General features: G+C 46.7%; 1 long non-coding RNA gene across 1 annotated transcript; it reads right to left on the bottom strand.

Moving 5' to 3' along the window:
* Window positions 1-11935: 11935 nt before the first annotated feature.
* On the bottom strand, window positions 11936-20847 carry LOC115321270. Its single transcript, XR_005718004.3, has 3 exons — window positions 20759-20847; window positions 16513-16624; window positions 11936-12066 (listed from the first exon to the last, which is right to left on the bottom strand). It is a non-coding gene; the product is annotated as an uncharacterized LOC115321270 (long non-coding RNA).
* Between the last annotated feature and the right edge of the window lie 3278 nt (window positions 20848-24125).

A 24125-nucleotide genomic window follows, 5' to 3' on the forward strand; every position in this document is an offset into this window, starting at 1 on the left:
GTCGGTCATGCTCGCATATTTGTTGATTGTCACCAAGCAATCACTTTCTTTGTACGCGGTGTTCGGATTCATCCGCCAAGCTCCTGACTTTTGCGGGTTGCGATGTGATATCAGCCTCCCGAAGCTGGTGGATCAAACGGTAATAGCGTATCTCACTCGCTGTTGCAGGCTGCTCACCGCGTCCGTGTAACCAGAACGAACTGGAAACGACAACAACTACGCTGAGACTGCAGCGGCTACCTTTCATATTCCTGAAGATATCAACTGAACGTACCTTTCACAGTTTTTCTTGCGCTCTTGTGAGGGGTAACCACTGCGTCAACGCAACTATTGTTGTCGTTTCCAGGCGGCTCATTTCTTGATCGCCACGCCGGGAAGCTACGCGTCCACAGCGTGTGCGCAACTTATAATGGTCACTACACTCATTTTGGCACGGTGCAATCGCAGACGTAGTCGGTCACGCCTGCCACCGGAACGCTGAGAACTTGATCAGGGGGCTCACGTACAGCACTGAAACGCCACAGCGCTCGAAACAACGCGAGCTGCTGACGCCATTTCATGACACAGACACAGCGACGACTCATTTCATGGTGAGCGCAGCTATACTCCGTTTCAAACATCGCGTGCAACGCTGGGAAAGCTACTGAAGTAGTGCGCATGAAAAAACACACAAAATTGTGTTACTCCGCGAGATTTCGTGGACGAGCGGTACAAGGCGCTGCTCTTGCGATGCCGACATCGCGGTGGCGATGGTTCGAATCTCCTTAGGGCGCAAAGATTTTTTTTTTTTTTTTTGGTTTTTTTTCTTGGCCGATTTTTTGTGCAAGATTGTGCGTATTGCGGAAGTGCATATTTCAATTCCTCTTTTCTTGTTGATTTTATTTATAAGAAGGTAGACTAGGGGCTGGTGTTCCGCTCGAACTTGCGCCGGCCTCGTCAAAACGGAAGAACGGTCGAGATCCAGGGCGTCTCTATTTAAAGCCGTTTATTTACATGGTAGCGTGAAAATCAGAGAGTACCTTGAGAGTGTGGTGGACGGTCCTTTATATAACGAATATTGTGATTAGGGGACCGCACTGCCATTGTTCAGACGGCTTGGCATTCCCTCACGTGATGTGACTTCATGGAAGTTTCCTTCAGAGTCAGAATACTCGCCGGTGTATGGAAGAAGTCATCCAGACGGCAGTATCTCGGTGCTCTGGTGCCGGCGCCCCCATGAACCGGGAGCGATTCACAATAGACGCGTACACAACACACGGCACTCGAGATCAGGATCGAGTGTTGTTTCCTTTTCGAGGAAAGCAGGGGCCTCGGAACACAGACAAGGGCATGAGCGTCGTTTACTTAGCCGACCAAGGTTAAGGTGCCTCAGGCAGACGGAGCCGACCATGGTTACGGTCCCGCAGGCAGAAGAACCCAGACGCTTCGGAATGCAATCACGGGCACCGCCTGCTGTAAGGTCCCCCAAGCAGACGGAGCCGTAGGCACGATTCATCACCGACACAATTCCTTCTTGACGCTTGTTTCACTTTGAAACCATAAGGCCGATTTCAACACCAGAAACAACAGGTGGCAGTTCACAATACTGTCCGCGTGCTCGGAACTTTCACGTTGCGAGGTCTTCGCTTCGGGGACGCCACCTTGCCAGACACTCCGGTGTCGTTACTGACCGTCTCCAGGACCTCACGGACCGACGTCTCCGGGAAACACGTTCTTGAACTCGCGTACACGTTGGCGATCACCTGCTTGCACTTTTTCGAGATCTTCACACAACGAATCTTCGAAAATATCCGAGCAGGAAAAGAAAGCTTCCCGCGTAAGACGCCATCTTCACGAAACCGGCGAGGCAGGGGCAGCCGCACAACCCGAAAACCCGAAGCGAGTGCGAGTGCCGCACGAACGAAAACGGAAAATAATTTGGAGTGGTTTACATTATCTTTTCCTTTTTATTGAAAAAGAATCGGTGTTCCCTCGAAATCATAACGCCACTATTAGTTACTAGCTACAAAGATGTACACTTTTCGACTTTTTTTTTTTTTTTTTTCAGAGGCCGCACTATTTTGGGGAGCGAACGTAGTCGCGGTCGGCTGTGCACACCGGCGCGCTAGCTTTGACTACGTTGCACGCTATGTTTGAAACGGAGTATAAGCATACTCGGTGCATGCTCCGATTATCCTTTCAGCGCACTTCCATAGTAAACTTTTCGTTCACTAAAAGAAACCTTAGAGAGGCAACTGATAAGTCACTGCACGAATACTTACAAGATCCTTCCAGCTTACTTCCATAACGTTCTTCTAGTGCACGAAAAGATACCCAGGGCAGGCTACTAGTAAGACGCTTCGCATGAACTTAGAAGCTACTTAGGTCTTAGCTAGTTTACTAAAAGTATACTATTACAGTACTTACTTCAAGCATACTAAGAAAGGACACTAATAGTACAAGCCTACTTCTGGCTAGCATCCTTTAAGGACAATTTTAGTATACTTCTTGAGAATGAGTATCTTAAAAGACCGTAAAGTATACTTAAAGTAACCTAGTTTTCGCTAAGGGAGTGAATACAGCACCAATGAAAAATTTTTATATTTTGAAAAAAAATACCTAGATTATTAAGACAATTCGTACAAGCCTTTTGTAAAAAGTGACAGGATTTTTACGAATATTGAATTATAGATTCCGACCCACGCAGGAAGATGTCCAGACCTCCCGTCGGCAGACCCTCTTTCATATATTTGAAAAACGGAAAAAAAATCTTTAGAATAGAGCGCTATGAAACAAGGAGAAGATAATTATGTCGCGGCCGGATTTTCTCTTGGGACTGCACGTCCACTCCTGTCTAAAGAAAATCTGTTCGATAGATGGATCGTCCTCTTCTAGGAGTAGACCTTTCATAGTTTAATTTCCTAGCAACGAAAGAGAGTCTTCTTCTCTCTCGGTAGAGTGAAAAGAAAGCAAACGGCACATCAGTGATAGAGAAATAGAGTAAAAATGTTCGGCTCCGTACTGTTCCCGTGGCACATATGCACGTCCATGGCTATAGAAAGTAGGTTCTCTAAGCGTGGTAAAAGTGATTAGGGTGATAAAGAGGAAGTTCGAAAGGCGCCCCACCCCCCTTTTCACTCCTCTCTCGGTTGCCGCCGTGTTGCACGAAAAGTGACTTCTCGTCACGTGATTTCACAAAAATCGTGTCGTAACCGGTATTATAGCAGCTCCCGGAGTTGGTGGATGGGAGTTGATTCAGTGCGGCGGTAGACGTGATGTGCCGTTGCTTGCCAATCGTTTCCAATTTCGTGCTTTCTGACGCAGGTATAAAGTGAAGGTCTGAAAGAATTATAGTTTATACACATTTTTTTTTTTGCAATATTGTTTTGGATATTAGTACTTGCGAGACGGCATGAGCCATGTCACCGTAGTAGTGCTCAGATTTTTAGATGAGTTCGATGATCGATAGAAATTTATCACACATTTTTCGCGACTTGTGTAAGCCTCGTGTTGCGAATTGAAGACGGGTGACGCTTGGTGTCCAGAGTTTGGACAACAACCCGACCGTTCTATTTCTTCAAGTCACTCAGCGGCCTACTCCGTCGAAATTGCGAATCGTGCGCGAAGTGTCCCTTGTAGAGTGGGCAGAGATAATTTGTGTCGGCAAATTATTATGGCCGTTGGACGACGGCCGGCGCGTAATTAAGTGTTATTGCATTGTCGCTCACCTGCTTTGTCGTCCTTAGTGTAGAAGCATCTGTTGTGGTTAGCTCCCTTCAAGGCGATGGAGAGCGGCAGCTTCGAGGTAGTTTCGGCACCGGGGACGGATGCAGCCGAAGATACTCCTCCATGTCACGTGGTCGCTTCAGCCCATGTTGTGAGGGTCGTTCGGCGCGAACCTTCGCATGCCCATTCGTCGGTACTGGCGCCTCCGGTATAGACGTGGTCTGCCTCACCGCAGTGACAATAAAGTGGTCGTCGGTCGGCCGTTTGCCAAACGTCCCTCCTCTTTGCTGTACGTCATTCAGAGCGTACCTACACTGTCTCTACCTGATGTCGGGAATACTGCTAAAGCCCCTTAATAAAGGCTTTTTTTACAAGTACCGCCAACCATTGTTGTGGAAACGCGCAAGACACATGCCACGAGCAGGTGCTCCGCCGCCTTTCGCTTGTAAGGGCCCCTCATTTCAATGCTGCGTGGCCATTTGCTTCCAAGGGTCGTTCGAGACACGGGTCTCGTGCACTGGCGCATTTGACCATACTTGTAAGACAAACGCAAACACATAGAGAAACTCTAAATACTGCGGCGTTGGTGTGACCCGTCGAGTTGGCGTAGGGTACTAACTGGCAGCGGTTGGCGGTCGTCGTGCCATGGCGCCGTAGGTCACCCTCAGTTCATCAGCGCCGCTTTGCTCGGAGACCCCCAGATCAAAGGACCGTTGAACGTCTCCTTGAACAACCTCGGCAATCGAAATGGAAGCCCGGTGACCTGCGGCAGGATGTAGCTTCCTCGGCTCCTCTTGGACAATGTCAAGGATGATTTTCACGAATGCCTGGGAGGCTGGAGTAAAAGTTGCAGCTGGACGACTCAAGTATGGAGATGCCGGAGAGTTCCGGGTCACATTCGGTGTTGGAGGCCTCGGCGACATTCTCTTTGACAGTTGTCGGTTGGTTGCGGACAAGGCCGCCAAAGATGTCGTCCCTCACGCCCCGCACGAGGATGCTAAGCTTCTTTTCTTCTCTAGCCTCAGGGTCCGTGCATGCGCTGAGGCGCAAAGCGTCCTCCACGAAGACGGTGCCGCTCTTTTTGGCGTAATGTGCCCTAAACTGAAGCGGGTCTTAGGCTTTCTCTCGTTGATGTTGGCTGACGAGGGTGCACTTCAGCTCGGCAAAGGAATATTCGTGGTTTTCAAACCAGTGTCTGGTATTTCCTTCCAGATAGCAGTACAGGTTCTGGAGGCGTTGGTCGTCAGTCCACCCGTTGGAGCGCGCGACACGGTTTTCTTGATCAATACAGTTCTCGGCGTCTTCGTACACCTCGGCGTGGGAGGGCATCGGAGTGCGAGGTGCGACGGGAATGTGAACAACGGTGGGAGCGGCTGACCTCTGCTGCGACGGGCTGGTCATCGTTGGCTTAGTCGGTTTCGGTTTTCCGGCAGGAGACAGAATTCCGGTGGTTCTCCTAAATTGCGGATACTGGCTAAAGGTTTAGGTTCTTAGCGGTCTACTTACGGGACTCGCTCTTCTTGGGAGACTCGCTCGTCTTGTGGTTTTTATGTCGGACATTAGTTCACGGCTCCTTCGAGTGTACGAGGAAGGGGCATAGGGTAAACTACTCAGAGCCTCTACCAGAACACACGATGTGAGCCGAGCATGGCCTGGAACTTTCCACAATATCAAATACCAGTAAAAGAAAGGACTGGACCAAGCATCCGTGACAATGTAACAAAACATACTGAAGAGCATTTCTGCTGACCAGTAAAGAAGACGCATTGCTTAAATGATAGGCGGTCCGAGTAAGTTCTCGCCTTCGGAGTTTTGACAACTGCCGCAGACGAACCGAACGCAAATGAATGGAGAGTTCGCGGGGACGTCAGAACGCCACGCTCTCGTTGGAAGGATTAGTGGGTATACCGAAATCTAGCTGCCTTTTTCTCCACTGCATTCTTCCGGTGCGTTAGAACACGAAACGCCGGCCTCCAGTGTTCGACGTTCGTATTCGAACGCGCTCAACCAGTGGAGCGGAGACAAAGGCAGCCTTTGTGTCCGCTACACTCGTCACACGCATTCAAATGCGGAACGGAGGCGTCTGGCCTTTTGCGCTCGCATTTGAGGGCGTTCCACGAGTGCAGTGGAGACTGAGGCAGCCAACTTGAGATGTACCCATTAATCATTTGTATTAGAGCTCGGCGTGCTCACGTCCCCACGAATTCTGCTCTCCTCATCTCCCTCACTTTCTTGGCGCATACATTCCACTTCCTTCCACCATCATCAAAGCCTCGGCGTCTTGCGATTCTCGAGCGCACTCGCGTTTACAGGGCAAAAAAAAAGGCACCCCCCCCTCCCCTTAATAGTCCTCACTAGTGAATCTACACAGCGACGCCTAGCTTGGGTCAGCATCAACACCTGCGCGTCTCCCATTGTCTCACAAGGCGCGCGTCGCTAGCATATAGTGTCACCAAGAGGGTCATGTCTGCTGCTAGTGCTCGTTCATCATCACTGAGCTTGCAACTTGGGACGGGTGGGCAATTCAATAATAATGACGTCATTCAAAGACCTTGTCTTCTAGATGGTATTGGTAGCTCTCACCCTTACAGCGACTCTAGGATGTGTGGGCTTTATCAACGCAATCTAGAACACACGGCCCAAGCCGTTTGATCGCAAACGTCATCTCTAGTGGATCAACGCTGCGCCGCCTAGCTTGCGTGAGCATCGTTATCAGCATGTCATGCAGCGTCTCGCAACGAGCTCTATGCTAGCGCGCGGAGACGCCAAGTTGGAGGCGTCCAGCCCCCTTGCGGCGATTTTGGTCGGCCTTGAGTGTGTTTGCCTCTTGGGGCAGGTCGGGAATCTACTGAAGGTGACGTCATGCGCAGGCCTTGATTCCTAGGTGGTGTTGGCTGAGGAGGTGGCTTGTCGGAAACAGGAGTACAAACCAAGCACACTAGTGGAATCAAGAGCGGAAGCGAACATTTTGTGACAATCCTAAGAATCGTAATCAAGATCGCTCCGTCTGTTTGCGTCTATTTGCAGAACAAACGCTCACATTCAAGCAAGCTTACGACATGGCCATCAGGTTGGAGAGCGCCGCTGCAAGAACAGCAGGAGCTAAAAATTCCCAAAACAGACCTTCACAAAATGTATTAAAATACAAATCGGCTATCCAGCGTGGACTTGAGGCAGCCTGAAAGCCGGTGTTACCGCTGCGATGTACTACTTGCGGCAAGTTGGTCACATCAAGCCGATCTTGCGGCAAGACTGGTCACATCAAGAAGGCATGTGGAAAATCACTCATAACTTTCGAATAAAATGACAAGTTCTGAAACATTGGCATCTTGTCAGGAGTGCTAGCGCTACATTTGAGCGGATACTGAGAATTTGTCAATTCATTGTTCATTTTCGCGGTGACACTGCAAATCTTCCCAGGGAATGCGCAGTACCATTGGTCAGGTTCGAAAGTCCAGTTCTGCAAGATATACCATTTCGTGAAGGTAATTGTATGCTTCTGTTGTGTCACACATGGTACATATAGCTGGTGCAAACAAAGTTGCTCATGGTGTAGATGCCCCATAGTTTGTGCAAGACACTTCGGTGGTGTCCTGAAATAGGAGCACATACCAAGTGAAAAACATGCTTCTAAATTCATAAACATTTGAAGAAAGGTGAAATATACATTCTTGGGTCCTGACAGTATTGAACCACCGCAGTGAACACATTGCGAAGAAAAGCCAAATGTTTTTCCCCTCAAAGTGCTTGACAGTAGTAGATAAATAAATAGAATGATCTGGAATCAACTTACAAATTGCCTTGGGAAATAAATTGTGAAACCCAATTGCCATAATTATTGAACAAACAAAGCCTCTTGGCTCAATACTAAAATCTCAATATGGAGATCAGTGGTGTTGATGAGAAAAATAAACGATATAACTAAAAGAGTATAACGTATAGTCGTTAAGAAACGCGACCCAAGACGCCTCGGAAAGCTCTCTGGACACCATAATTAGTGGTATCCACCACTAATTATGGTGTCCTTGCCTTCCCTTAAGCGGTCGCTGTGCTTAATTAAAAAGAGATGTGGGCTTTGCAGGAGGAGCTTATCCTACGTTTCTTATACTGCAACTTAATATGGTTCTCAACACTACTGCCATTCCTTTCTGAACTTCGAGAGTACTTGAAGAGCTCGAGCTAGTTCAACATCCGGGTGCACCAGAGCTGCCTTCCGTGAAGAACACATGTCTCCGAGCCATCTGTAAGAAATGTTATGTTAAAATACGAGATGGGTTTAATTATAGGAAAACTTATACCCTCTTTTAACTTATGCTTCTTTGGCCAGTGCTCCTATCTAGACAAGCTTATAAACTCTTTGTTTATTTATTTACCTATTTATTAATTTATTTTCTTTCAAATATATATGTACGGTAAATATATTTACTTGGATTAGGCTGTTACATTCTCTGCCTATCTAGCGACAGCGAATCCCGCGCGCTAAGTTGAACATCTCCTTAAGTAGGTCAGGCTCAGTGAATAAAGATATAGCGAATGCCTTGTGACCACGATTCCTCAAAATTCAAACACCGCGCTAAGTTAGACAGTTCGAGTGCATACCATAAGTTGCACTAGTTTGAGCTTTTACTACAATAGACCATTTGCTATATTACCAGAGCATCAAGGAGAATACAGGGAATGGTGTTCCACGCACCACACGCGCACGCCTTCCCAGCATAAAAGGTTCGAAGTAAATAACCAAAATAAAGCGTTTACGAACGTGCGTGCAAGATTCCATTTTTTTTTTGGTATTTGCTTTAGAAAAGTTTATACTACTGACGCCAGCCTGTGCGGCACATGGAACAGCAATCCCTGCATTCTCCTTGATGCTTGGGTAATATAGAAATAAGTCTATTATGTTTTCGGCGGAAGCTGGAATCAAGCTCACAAATGAGCGACATCTTGTTTTAGATATAAATTTCTGGCATGAAATCCTGCCTTTCTGGGCGATTTAATCAATATTTTCAAGTACAGTTTTCAAGCACCCTTTATAGAAGCCGAAAGTTTCATTACGAGCTATAAAAAACATTCGTAGCACAAGTCTTTATTCCATTATTATTCGTTGCACGGCACATGCGAGGATATAAGTAACTATAATGCAATTAAATGCAAAGGTGCAAGCGAGCTGGACAAGAATGACGAAAGTAAAGACTTTCGTCATATAAGTAACTATTCTCCTATTAAATCAAGGCAATGCCTTTGTCGCCTTTCCAGTCCTCCGAAACTGCTTACCAGCTTTCATTGCTCGACAGAGGGTAACTCTAATCTACCTGTTAAGTCACGCTTCAAAGCGTCACAAAGATCGAAAAAAAATGTTGTGACAAGCACCATTTTACACGCCACGTTTTGTTTTCTGTCTCGTTTGCTCTACAGAGTGTGAAAGAGCGCCTCCTCAAGAGCTCTTGGTATTGTCGGTGGTAGGGCATTTCGTTTTTAGGCTTTCCCGCTCATAATAACCCAAATGGCAGCATTTATAACCCGTGCCTCTCTGAAGTAAATCCAGCTGTACTCCAATTTAATCCAAGTGGCCATCAATTTAATCACAGCGAAAATTAATTTTATTCAAGTTGTCACCAATTTAATTACAGCGCGCCATCCATTTTAATCCAAAAGCAGCTCGATTTAATCCTTTTATATTTGTGAGTTAACAGACTGCTGCTCCTCTATCAGAGGTGTTTTAGAGGCCTGAGGTTTTTGAAAGTCATGAATAAATTTTAAGTGTCTATCCCTTTTTCATGATTGCTTTCTCATATTCCAAAACAATGCCTTCGCGGTATGCGTGCGCCGTGCCGCGATTTCATCATTGTTGACTTCTCCTTGAAATCGTCTGCAAAAACTTGGCGGTATGCCTTTCGCCATGGCGTGGTTCCAGACGTCGCATATCGACTAAACGATCTTTCGATGAATCGTAAATCGACGATCTGATGGCCAGCGGAGTTGTCTTTGATTATGATGTAATTAATGCAAAGTTACAAGTGAGTTGGACAATAATGGCAATAATATTCCCTGGAGAAGGGGAACAAAGGGGACAAAGGACAAACACAAATATCCAAACACAGCTTCAGGTGACTGGTGCGTACTAAGCGAGGTGTTGGGTCATTCGGGTCCGCACTAAGTGAGGCTCATACATCAGGTTCGTGCATCGAGCCCTGGTACAGAGTGAGGGTGACTTGGTGTCTATAGTCACAGGGTTGTCTCTTGGGTTGAAGCTCCTTAATATGCCGAACAGAGGTTAGGGCATATCCGAGATGACCCAGGACCACGCCGATTCCACCTGGGCAGTTGTTTAGCCAAAGAAAAGAAAGTTATAAAAATTAACCTCCTGCCTAAAAAAAAAAAATCCAGCCGACTTTGTAAGTTTGTGGCTTTCATGTTTATTTATAGCAGCTTCCCTGGCGAGCATAATAAAATATTTTGAGGTAGAGTTTTATTTCCAAGTCATTATGCTCCTATAAGTTTCTCACGGACACTATAAAAAAAAAAAAGAAGCACAACAGCTGAAAGGAAGACACCCTTAACGTTTCTATAGAACGCTGAGGTCGCGACTTTAATGTATTTTTATGGATTTTATGTTTTTTTAGGCACTTTGTTAGCGTGCATAGAAAGACGTTGACAGACGCTTGTTATTGTACCTGCCTCGTGCATTAACTGACGCTACAGCAGAACCTTTCTGGTCGCGTCTCTCAGACGCTACCTTCAGTATTACATGGTTGCGTCTTGAGGATGCGCTCGAGCCAACTGGCCGAAAGGAACAGGCCTATAATATAAACATGCACCTTAAACGCCCCACTTCACCCCCTCCCCCGTACCCCATGTCATAAACGTCCCCCCCCCCCCCCCCCCCCTAAAGAAATTCCTGGCTACGCCGCTGCCCTGGGCCCAACGTTACTAGAACCACTAACTCAGTTGCGAGACTGACCTAGAGCCTACTCTGAAAAAGTGGCACTCATCCGTACTCCAGAACCGAACTAGTGGGGATCTTGACGTCGTCATTTCTCCCACAGCGGCAACTCATGTAATTGCACGGCTGCGTGTATTCGTTCAGGTCGAGTTGCGCATGGGCCTGTGGCGTCGTCAGAGTATCGCATTTGATAGCGTCCGCTGTTATGGCACATTCACACTGGAAGCGGATCCGCATTCGCGAAGCGATTGCGGATGCGGTTCGCGAGCGACCAGGTTCAGACACACCGAGAGGCGGTTGGCGGTTTCTCGGCGATCACACGTGATCTTTTGAAACCTGCCTTTGGCAACCCTGTTTTACAATCCAAAATTTACTTTAATTGACGATCCAAAGACAACATCTTGCCATTTTGGCACTCTGAAGAGTTTTCTCCGGGATGTTCGCACGGATCACGAGTTCAGGCAGCGAAAAATAAAGCATGGACCTGCCAAACTCGCCTGTGATTCCCTCGACTTCGCCCACAAGCAAAGCCCAGCTAGGCGCGTCTTTGCTGACTCAGAACAGGATGCCCCGACCTTTTCTTTGAAGTGGACCCTTCCCGCGTGAGTAGCTGACCTTGTTTTCGGGATAGAGGGCCACTTTTCCCCCCTCGTTCGCTCTTATCATTTTCGAAGTTGTGAGCGGAAGGGGGGAGCGTGGTGCGGGGGAATATGTTCAGTGCTAGCCGGTCGTGGCTTCGTTGGTGGCGGACTCTCCTCTCGTCACTCGCACGTCGATCGAGACTACTGTTTGTTTGACATTAAGCTCAAATAAACGTTGTATGGATTACCTCTGCATCGTCTGGTACTTACACTTTATTCCTTGAGTAAATTCCCTTTATTTGTTTTGTTGGTAGTAAGCTTTACAGGTCGAGCTAGCGCAGGTGGTGTCATCCCAATCCGCCTGAAGTGTCCATTCGGCTGACGGGTCAATTCGGATGAACAGACCAATTCGGCTGGAACGCTCCAATTCGGCTGGATGCCCAATTCGGCTAGAATCTCCAATTCGGCTAGAGCACTCCAATTCGGCTAGACGCTTCAGTTCGGCTGGACCATCTCGATTCGGCTGGAAAGTTTGATTTATTGGTAGGACTGGCTGAGGTGTACCCATTTAGCACTGCGATTTCAAATCAAAACTTCCTGCTGTTGAAGAGTCGTCGCGGGGCATGGTAGCCACAATTGCCTGTTCCAATTTCATTTGTGTTTGTGTTGTTTCTCTCCTCCAGCTGCTGCGCACACACCACTCCATGCTTCAAAATAAAATGGTTTATTAACTTGCCCACAGAATGAATACAGGCTGCCCAGATATCGCATCTTCTTTCACTGCTGGACGCCACCGGCTTGGAAAGGGCAGGACGTCCTGGCTGCTCCTCTGTCCAACAACTGTGGTGTAGGAAACAATGTTGCATCAGTCAGACGACAAAGCAAAGCCATAGGGATTCCTCAAAATTTAGGTTCTAAAGACATTAAGACGGACGTCGTTGCACAACTGTCATGATATACTGTAACACTAATCTGAGTATCGTTTTTTTGCTCAATATCATTTAAAATTGCAAGATTTGTTTTATCTTTCATCCCATTCGTACATTTGTATGCACCTGCTCACATCGTTTGCGCCGGACAGCGGTATCCTGATGCCGTCCATACGGATTTCCAAAAACATCTAGTTTTCAGTGACTAACAGTCAAAACCGGCAAAGGGGAGCAAACTCTATACAGTTTTTAATTTAATGATTCCAGCTAATGCAGTGATGTGATTGGTCCAAGTCATTTTGAAGCGGCTAAAAGAACCTATCGAGCGAAAGCATACACACGTCTCGTCCATTCCACTGCATAAACAATGTTAAAAGTTGGCTTCTGTGTTTAAATGGAAATGCCCTCTTCGCTTCTCCATTTCTGTTTAACCACTCTCATGAATAATCTTGCACAGTAGTTTGATTGCCTCAAACACTGAACTAGTTGTTCCATTGCGATCGAAAGCACAAGACAGGTCAGCAATAATGCCGTGACACAAGCTATTCCAGTTATTTAAAAAGGATGATTGCAACAGCTTAATTATACATACTTGCTAATGGAATGAAACTGCAGGTTGGCTATTAGGGAATGGTTATCTTAAGTATGGAATCAAAGGTTAACAAAATAATTCCATGTATATAATGTTAAGGTGTGGAATAATTTTAACTATCAAAATGGCTGCTCAAACCAATGGCCTGTGATATGTAGTTTTATCACAAAAGAAATCAGAATATGGGCTTTAAATGTGTCTAAAATAATCCAGCCGAATTTCTTCACGTTTTTGTGCTTTTATTCTTTAGCTAATTCTGTGTTAGTTGCACGGTTACTGACTATGCACTGAAACACTGGGGGCACCCATATACAGTAGACTCTCAGTAAACGGAACTCCAAGGGACCAAAAAAATTTGTTCCATTTAACAGGAGTTCCGTTTACTAAGAGAGATGTAAAAAGTGCCGATTTTATGTGTGCACACTCTCTTAATACTCTTTTATGGATGTCTAAACACTATAAGGTGAATGTAACTCATAGTTTTTTAGAAAGCAAGGAAACTACATGAGGTTTTTACATAGCATTCACAAGTTTATTAGGCAGCAATTAATCACTGTGGACTGAAAAATGCATCAATTTTCTTTTGTTTGAGTCCTTGCATCTTCATTTTCAGAATCTTTTTCTCCATGTCACTTAGGCTTTGGAGAAACACTCCCGATTATGGTTCCTTAAGAAAAAAACCAGGCACTCCTCCAGTTCTTCGTGGTCGCCGTGTCGCAGACGCTTCCTTTGGGCCCGAATCGCGTAGCTTGTCCTTGTCGTGCAGGATCCTCGTCAAGCTGCTTTTCGGGACGCCGTGCTTCGTCGCGAGCGCCGTCTTCGAGTATGAGCCGCTTTCGAAGTCAAGAATGACGTCCATCTTCTTTTCCAACGTCAGCGCATGGTGTGCCCACTTCTGTGTTGCCATTGAAACAACGGAGGCAAGGCCTCAACTTCGCGAGCGCTTACGAGCCACCGAAATTGGAAGACACCAACGCGGCAATGAAGCACGGTAGGCACCACGACGGCAGGAACGGTGCGGCTGTAACTTAGGCAACTCGAACAGAGACCGAACAACTTGATCAAGAACAGCAGTGTTGCATTCGTTGCGCCGACTATCAACGAGGCGAGGCCAACGAGGCTTGCGAGGCTAGAAAAGAAAAAAAAAAGAAACAGCCGGAACCAAAAAAGGCTGATGCTCATGGCAATGGGTCCGCCTGAAGTTCTATTTTAGGTTCCGTTTACACGGTGAAGTGCAAATTTTAGTTCCGATTACCGAAAGTACTTTTACCTTATCTGAATACAAAACCAACCAACTTACGGGCTACTGTTCCGTTTAAGCGGCAATTCCGTTTAAGCGATTTCCGTTTATAGAGATTCTACTGTATTGTGCCTACAGTTAAACATATAGTGGAGTCTAGCTTCAGTTATAGTCACCGACAGTGGGAGAACGGCAGGGCGTGGCCTGATACACATACCATCACTCTCCATTGAGCTCGACTGTCTCGGAGCGTAACTCATAGGAGCCCATTTTAGTATTTTATAATATTTATAGTAGTATTTTATTCTAGTATTTTATAAAACAAAAATCTAAACAAAACCGATTGCTCCGCCCAGCACACTACCAGCGGCCCTCTCCTGGAAGAGAGAAGGACAGTGCGGACAATTTAAACCACCACATTGTAAGAAAAAAGCACACAATGACAGATATGCGAACACATGTCCTTTTTTACAGGGTGGAAAGAACAGGAATATGTGTCAATCCAAAAACATTCTAATGGAAGCGTTTGCGATGAACAATCGGTACCTCGGCACGCTACATTCGAAAATCACATGAATGCCATGTCCTCGTATCTTTAACCATTTCGCCTTTACAACATATGCGAGTTCAAGTTGTGAACAATTTCGTTGGACCTATCTTTGAGACCTCGTAGTGCCCCGAGCAAAGAGTAGTAAAGAGGCAGTAAGTCAATCATGAAACAAAGGGTAGGGCTTACGCAAGCTCCTCTCTGCCATTTTTACTCAGTCAGTGACTACAATTGTGGCAATTTAGAAATCCTCTCGTCATACCAAAGTGCCTTTCCTTAAAGGGCCCCTGAAAAAAAAAAAGAAATGTTTTTTTTTTTAAACAGTCTGGCCAGGACACGCATGTCAAAAAATAAATTTTATGCGCAAAATATTAACTTTCTCAGAGCAATATTGACGATTGCGAGATGCGATTTAGTCGGCAGCCACCACTTTTCCACTTGTTTTCTCTCTCGGCATTTCGGGCGCGTGGAGGAGAAGTGAAGCGGCGTCGCCTTCACGACCGAGATGGTCATTCCGGAATGACCAGTCACGTCATGGACTTTGCGCTCAGAATTTCAAATAAAACTCCCGCCGTCAGTATTGCTCAGAAACATTCTTTTCGCATAAAATTTATTTTCTGACACCTGTGTCCCACACCTAAATGTTAAAAAAAAAAATTTCTTTTCAGGGTTTTTTTAATTTTTAACTATGAATCGAAAAATCTCAATCAATGATGCAGGATACTAATCAGGATATCCCAGCCTATCGTATCTGCAGTTTGTTTGAGAATTTACTGCAAAATCATTATTCACCAACTTCTTTTTGGTTTCTAGATACCCAATGTGTGCACCTGCATCGTTCCACTCTGAAAGAGGACTTTCCCCTAAAGCTTGCAACTGTTGTGTGGCAAAGCGAGATATGCAGGCTTGCAACGTCTACTTTTTGGGTGTCGCTCCTCCATGGTGTAACGATGCACAGTTAGAGGCAAGCCGCCAAGCCGGACCACAAACAATGAGAAATGTTGCAGAACGTCCGGGTGCTGTCAGTGTGCCCGAAACAAAACTTTCAGACCATACCATTTGTTCTTCATAGAGGGAGAAGGGACGTGCTTCCTACAACAGTGCAAGCGATAATTCCATAGATTTCGTGCCCCTGGACACCGCATGACCACGGCACTTTTCTGCAGGAGTTGGGGAACCTCGAACTTCAAAATGTTGGGAGGGGAACACAATATTGTCTCCACCACGTCCAGGATATTAGTGATCTTAAAGAATGGACGCGTAGTGGAGCAACCTTTTCTTGCGAGTTTCGTCGTGCGACAGTATTGGAAATGCAAGGACACCCTGGGAACTGCAGAGTATCTCCAATTACAATGCCACGTCCAGCCAAAGAAACCTCATCTAGGTATGGTGGACTCCTTTCTTTCTTAATCGTCGGTGCTATGAATTTGGAAGCTCCACCCACAAAGCCCCCCCCCCCCCTCCCCTTTCGACTGTAGCGCAGTGAACACTCGAGACGAACGAGGAGGGACGTGCCTTTTTACAGCTATTGCTCTGCCAAAGTGGAAAGAGTGGACGGCTTTGCGGGAGGAGCTTTCCCTGCAGTCTTTATCTGGCACCGACTATAGGTACAGGCAACTCCTTTTTTAACTGTTGATGCTACGAATATAGGAATGTCTGTGTCCAATTAGCCTTGTATGCGCTGAGCTGGTGAAAACTGGAATTACCACAAAATTGAGTCCAGAATTTTGAAGAACAGAGAATTGAATAAGGATAAACTCGGAAAAACACCGGATTTCGTACAAAAAGATGCCCACAAGGCACCGTCCGAATTTCACAACATATAACTCTGAAAACAAGGAACCCCCACTAAGGCAGACAACAACCTAACGCGTAGCTAGGCAGGATGTCATACAGCTTGGACACGACACTTATCTCGAAATATATTCCTGACAATGTCCACCAACCTAATAACTGCTGCCTCTGGCCTAAAAGTTACCTAATCCAGGTGATGAAAGCCATGTTCAGGTGCATGGTAACTTCCCAGGTCACAGCACACTGTGGAAGATCTTCATGAAGCAGGCACAGCTCCCTGACGTAGGCACGGCATGCTGCAAAGTTTGATAGTGCAAATTACAGCAAAACATGTACACGTTTTTCTCTGTGAATTACATCATTACATTACAACATCCATGCCAACAAATTTCTCGAATAATGAATGATAGTGGGCACTTCCCGAGCATTGACACCGCACAGAGTAACGCCGAACAGCAAACATTACCACCGAAACTGAACTGGTTTCAGCAAATTTGTAGGTGCAATGAAAACAAAAATAGTGATACGAGCAAAAGTGAGACAAATCGACGATTGCGTGTTAAGGGATGGTGAACCGTAATTTGGATTTAAAAAAATAATGCTGGAGATGTAGGCGGGACGTTACAATTCCTACAACACTACTAGTAAGGCGATATCTCAAATGGACGCCAGTATTTTTGGAAAAAGAAGTCGACATTGAACAAGGCCGGCGAGGCGCGTGACGTCAAGATACCTAGTTTCCTCCTCACTTCGCTTCGCTCCCTCGAGGCCGCGAGGCGGAGAAGACGCGAGGCCGTTCCCTCCCTTTCTCGGAGGAACAGGACGTCAACATTCCTGCCAAAGGCGCCTTTTTTTTCTTTTTAAATACGGTCATTTGTTTGAGATATCGCTGTACGAGTTATGTTTTGGTGTTTGTAGCATCCCGTTGCACGCTTTTGCCGCGTGTTTTGGGGAATCCAGATTTCGGTTCAGCCATCCCTTTAACCCTCCGTACACGCCATTCACAGCCCAGCAGGAACGTGAACGCAGTCGACGTCTGATCAAAAACATTACTTCAACATCTGCAATGTCGCTCCCCAAAAGCATAAAAATATTTAAAAAATACTATTTTGACATCTTTCATAAAAGTTTCTGTTTCATTGGGTTTTGACAGTGTCAGCTGCCCTAGATGCTTTGCTCTTGCTCGACAGTGAAAATGTCTTGAGCGTGCGCATGCTCAGCAGCTGAAAAATGACTCTCTTGGAATAGAATTCGAAAGCAATACACGCGTTGCATCCTCACCGCCACATCTCAACGAATTCTGTTCGTAGCGTAGTCGCACCGACAGCAAAAAATTCTACACATGCTCCCTGAATGTGATCACCTTAAGCTTTTCGTGTTGTTTGAAGTTCACATGTCGAAAAAACTAGGTATGTCTGTTGAAAAGGTAGTGCACAACTGCACACATCCAGGTCACTAGCGGCATGCTGCGCCTTATTAAGTGCGTGCAAAGTGAGCTACCAGCATGGCGCAAGGCCACACGCCTCCCTAGCGGGATGTCATGTGCAATCTTTGTATAGTATGCTGTAGGTTAAAAAAAGCAGACGAAGCCGCTCCTCCCAACAATCCCCTACACTCTTCACTTTAGCACAGCGAACACTGGAAAGGAGGCGAGGGAACAGTGTGAACTATTATGGCCAAATTTAATGCACTAATAAGACTTCTTTTTCTTTGCTGACAATGAGGATACTAACTATCTCACTGAAGCTATTTAGCTGCTAAAACCATAAATTGAAAACCAGAACTTGATCACAACCCGTCTTCAAATAAAGGCTGGACTCCATGGAGCGAACTAACCGTTCTCAAGCAGACAACTCTCAAAAAAAAAAAAAAAAAAAAAAAACTTCTCTCAGGGTTAGTATGACATACAAGGGTTCTATCTTTCTAGAGGTTAAAATCCAAGATCCCGTATTTGAACTACCATTCTTTCGCAGCAAAATCCAATAGACATTTGCTAATTTAGCCAATCACTAAGGAGCATGCTGGGTTTGTATGCACAAGAGCTGAGTGTGCTGACAACTACAGTGGTAATTCTTCAAAGCAAACGTCTAAAACCAGCCCTGCTTTGCCGTACGCACGTGGAGTGTTTGTGCATACATTCATAGCAGCCTCCTTGGTACTTGGGTAAATTTTACCTTATACTCGGAGTCAACTTTTTGTGGCAATGCAGCAAAGGCTGCAGAGCCAAACCACACCGCTTCACTGCGCAGCTGGATATAGTTCATACAAAATAATTTTCTGGGTGTAACCTAAGCAATTCAAAACTATATGTTTACTCTTTTTTTTATCTTTGAGTTGACAATGCTACTAAAATATTAGTCAGAATATATAAAACGAAGAACATTCCTTCAGCTTTTCAGGTTTTTTGGGGTTGCGTTTGCCACTGGCACCACGGGCTTTCTCTGCAGGAAAAAACACGGCGTCCTCGTCGACTGCATTTTCCTTTCCTTCCGGAAGCTTGCCATTTTATTTGTCCCATAAGATTGTCGCGAAGTTTGAGAACCAAAAGTTGCCAAAACCAACAAAACAAATGGTCTGCAACGTGTAGGCCCAAGTGAGATAGACGCAACCGGGACTCTCCGTTGCTTCCGCATTCCATTTGGTTAACCAGCTTACCGGCGTAAGCGAGCATACTGTCGCACGGTTGAAGTTAGAGGCTCCGAGCTGTCCCCTGAAGTCCCCAAAGCGTAAATGGCTTTGTCTGGCAACTGGAAGACCGCCCAAAGATACTGGAAAGACAAGAGGGCAGTGGAACGATAGTTTCACCCTTTCTGCTCTTCGACGGAAAGTACATCGGTACTTCATTCGCAACGAGGCGCCAACTGCGGACAAGATTCTCAGCGATGTAACCAGCGATCCCGAAACGGGCCGGCCGAAGACGAGTATCAGCATGATGCACGGGCTTCTGAATGACATTGGGTTTGCGTTTCGGAAGTGAAAACGGAACTCTGCGCTTCTGGAAAGGGAGGACATCATCGTGTGGCGGCAGAAGTATCTGCAAACCATTCGAGGAATGCAAAAGCAGAAACGGTAAAAGGCACGCTGTCATGTAACAGAATCTACAGAAACTTTCTGACCAATCATTTTAAAACTTTTGGGGCCAGCAGTATTTGTATGGATATTTAGACAGCGTGACGTTTTTTCAGCCATCCAGGGCTTGACACCTCTGTATGCTGTAGATGAGCAACTCGGCCAGCGCAGTCGACGCCGGTACAATGTTCATCCAAGAGATTGAATTGAATGGGTGGGGGTTGAGCACAGGATCCATGGGTCCTGCAGCGCGAGCTTTCGCTATGCTTCTTCCGAGCTGCGGGGCGCCAGGACAATGGGCCGGCGGTAGCTCAACGAGATTGAAATGGGATTTGACTTTGCGCCGTAGTGATGTGCGTACTAATGTTTCGGCATACCACGCCCACGCTATGTAAGCACGCTACACATGCCCGTGGCGCTGCCCAGTTTTCAGCAACAAAAAAGTTTACATATCAGTGCCCTCAGAACTGCGGCAGTGACGAAAGTCAAGACAGTTCTTAATTTGACGCCAAACATTTGCGTCGGTCGCAAGACAAGCAGAACTCAACGATATCGTTCACGGTATAATTTTCATATAAGTCGGTCCGAGTTCCTCAGTCAAAGCATTGGTGTGTGTTTAGAAACAGGTGAAGCGTAGGGAAGGACACGCCGATATGCCTGCATGCTCGGTAATCGCGGTTCAGCGCCCTCAACACCCATACCCAAACCGAAACCAATTTATCGGGAACTACGTAGCGGAGGAACACAGAGCTGTAAGCTCCGCTCCTTAGCTTTCTCTTCATTGCCACAGAAAGTTGACCCCGAGTCCAGGAACGGTTTCTTTGGGACACCGACGTCACGGTGTCAATACGCTACGGTTGAGCGACGAATTTCACCCGGCGGCGACCGTTTAGCGCGTTTATATCTGTTGCCTAGCTAGCTTAGTAAAGTTATTGCGCCGCGCGCGGAGCGAACATGCCGACGGGCGAAGTTCGCCGGTTGTTCGCCGCATATGCGCTTCATGAATTCTAGTCTTTCGAAACTTGTCACCCCAGCGGTACCACGTGAAACCAACGCGTTCCCGATTTGCTGATGCCGCTTCAAAAGTAAAGTTGCTCCTAGTTCTTAGCCCGTTTCGATACGGACCCAGACACAGCAATACGTGTTGCAGCGCGAGGATCTATGAAACAGCTCGCCAGCAACCTCGAACCTGCGGGAGAGTTGTGCCTTCTGAAGCAGGCTTAAAGTGCATTGTTACGAGCAAGCCACTTCCGAAGCTACGCCGCTGTCGAACGAGGTTTCAAGTGGCACGTCTTCTGCCGTGCCAAGACTAGCAATGACTTCAAAGCTGTTTTCGCAAGTGTAAATAGAGTGCACATTACCTTTTGATGACGAGTGGAAGTGACATCCGTCCGCCCAATGATATTCTCCCCGTCCAACGCCGTCTCCTGCGGTCTCGTGTAGCGTCTGTAGCGTTTCTTGCCGCCATCTTGTTCTGAATGGATAGATAGATAAATAGATAATGGCTCTACCCTTTATAACGGGCGGTAGCTTGCGCCACCTAGCCTGAAACATTTTCAATCCTTTTTTTTTTTCTCTCATTTCTTTCTGTTTTTCCTATTTCTTTTGCCCTTAAAAACCCCTGCGACTACCACCGCGCAGAGGGAATTATTACCAGGCTGAGCTTTGAAAAATCGGGTAAACAAATCCTCACCTCCTTGCCCAGGCGAGGGAGTCGCCGATTTTCCTCTGGTCAACCCTTCGTGGGTATCACCAGTATCACTCCCAAACCAAATCCGCTGGAGGACAGGGTTGGAACCTGTGGTTGAAACATTGAACCGGAGCCACCGCGACAGGGAGTCCTAATATTTCTCTGTCCCTACTGTTCTCCAGCTGGTGCTAGTTGCTTGCTATTTCAGATCCCTCTCGATCTTTTCCATCAACCTTCTAACCGTTACTTTCTGATTTCGATTTCTTTTTCCCTCCATTTTTAAAATGTTGGTTCTGGTTGTGGACAGAGACGGCAGTTTGAACTTCCATGTGTCGTGTTTAGGGGTGTCGCGAACTTTTGTCGCACCAGATTTTTTGGTCGAACTTTCGGGGTTCGACTGGATCGAACCGGTTCGACGCACCTTCGAACTTTTCACCAGATTCGACCGGTTCGACTTTGTGGACAGTGTGGCCAGACCTTGATACAAGCGTGTCTAGGTTTGGAGAATTTCTTTTCTTATGCAAAGGGTTATTTTATTTTGTGAACAGCTGCAATTGAAAGAAACTAATTCTATTCACTGAAGAAGTTAATAACTTAAATTTTAGTACTGTACTGACTGAAAGAGCCGATCAGCGCTGCACTTAATTCATCTCTTAGCCATTACCATCCAATCCGAAGCCAACTGGCCAGCCTGTCGCGCATGCGCACACGAGTCGAACCCCAATACAAGGTTCGACGAACTTTCCACTAAAAGTTCGAAAAAGTCGAACCTGGTCGAACTCGAACCGCGGCCGGTTCGCGACACCCCTAGTCGTATTTGAGGGTAACTGGTGTCATCCTTTGGCTTTAACAACAAATAAAAAATGAAAGCCGCTTACAACTCCCTGTAACGCCGAATTAGAGCGCAGCTCTTGAGGAGGAGGAGGGAAGGGCACTGGGGGGGGGGGGTTAAACTAACCAGGGGGGGGGGTCACGTTACCTTGGGGGTCACGTGACCCCCAATGCCGATGATGTCATCACTGACGTCACTGATGACGTCATCAGTGACGATGACGATGCGGGTACCGATGACGTCATTAGTGACGTCACTGATGACTTCACCAGTGATGATGACGATGACGATGCGAATGTAGGTGACGTCATCAGTGACGTCGCTGATGACGTCATCAGTGATGATGACGATGACGATGCGGATGCCGGTGACGACATCAGTGACGTCACTGATGACGTCATCAGTGATGATGACGATGACAATGCGGATTCCGGTGACGTCATCAGTGATGATGACGATGACGATGTGGATGCCGGTGACGTCATCAGTGATGATGACGATGACGATGTGGATGCCGGTGACGTCATCAGTGATGATGACGATGACGATGTGGATGCCGGTGACGTCATCAGTGATGATGACGATGACGATGCGGATGCCGGTGACGTCATCAGTGATGATGACGATGACGATGTGGATGCCGGTGACGTCATCAGTGTTGATGACGATGACGATGTGGATGCCGGTGACGTCATCAGTGATGATGACGATGACGATGCGGATGCCGGTGACGTCATCAGTTAAGGCCCTGTCACACTGAGGCAACACGACGGCAACAGCAACACAACATGTTGTCCAACAGTCGGGCAACTTGTTGCTCGCTCCCCGTGTTGTCCGACAAAGCTGTCACACCGCGGCAACAGCACGACAACATGGACGACAACTAAAATGTTGCCTCGGTATGACAGCTTTCGGCAACAAAAACAGCAGCAACTTGTGTTGGACAACGAGTGTTGCCCTGATCGCTGGCTGAGCGAATTTCGGGCCGGCAACACGACAACATAGATAGCTTCGATGGTAGAGCTAGTCCCCTATCAATAAAGTCTTACTCAAACAAAGGCTTGGAAAACGTTATTTAACAATAATTAGGGCTGGTGTGCAGCTAAAATATTTTCGATTAATGTTTTTTGCTGCGCAGTTACGGAAAGCGATTTTCGAAATGGTCACAGCTACGGTCGTGAACGTTCAGACTGGTTTTGAAATTAGATCTCCCGAGAGTCCAGCGCACATTACGGATAGTGAAATAAAATGGCATGCCTACTCACCCACTAATAAAGTATAATAAAAATAATCCAGAAAACCTAAGATTAAAAAGTCGAAGCATAAAACGACCACTCTGATCATGATTGTTGATGCTTGGAACTTGGAAACAGCCGCTACCAGACACCTGATTTGTCTTAAAAATACCCAGGACGTTTTGGGCGAATGAAGCGATCGCGTAGCAGCGGTAGGCCAGTAGACAGCGTTGAAAAATTTTTATTTCACCGATTGTTATGAAGGCCGATGGTGTCGGTGTCGCAGTTTTGAAGCACTGTCAGTTCAGCTCAACACCACGCTGCAAGAGACGCCTTGGGGTACTGCCGGTGCTAACGCAATTTTACAGTAGAAATAGGAATTGCATGAAAGAACCGGACAGAATCACTTCATACGGTGGCGTAAATCCCGAACATACATCAGCGATACCCCTTTCCTCGGTTAGGGCTATCTGCTTTGTCGGCAAATGAAGAACATTTCGATAAAATAAAGAGCGAAAAATACTCCCCGTGTCAAGTTTTCTAATCACAGTCACTAGTTGATGTCGTACCGTGGTAATTCCCGGCCCTTCGAACGCACTAGCACTTTGTAGAGTCACATTTCCAGCGATTCCGCGCCGCACACGAACGAAGGTAAACAATCAAAATGGCGGAGTGTTCCCCGTGTTGTCCTCGCCGTCAGCGCGGTGTGACAGGGTTGTCGGACAACAAATCGGGCAACACGGTTGCCGGGCGGCAGAAGCATGTTGCCCGACTGTTGTTGTTGCCTCGATGTGACAGGGTCGCCGGCAACACGACTTCCCCGTGTTGCCGGATAGAGTTGTCCAACTGTTGCCTCAGTGTGACAGGGCCTTTATGACGATGACGATGTGGATGCCGGTGACGTCATCAGTGATGATGACGATGACGATGTGGATGCCGGTGACGTCATCAGTGATGATGACGATGACGAT

This window comes from Ixodes scapularis, unplaced genomic scaffold, assembly GCF_016920785.2.
Source record: "Ixodes scapularis isolate PalLabHiFi unplaced genomic scaffold, ASM1692078v2 PGA_scaffold1__304_contigs__length_218370807, whole genome shotgun sequence".
NCBI classification, from domain to species: domain Eukaryota; kingdom Metazoa; phylum Arthropoda; class Arachnida; order Ixodida; family Ixodidae; genus Ixodes; species Ixodes scapularis.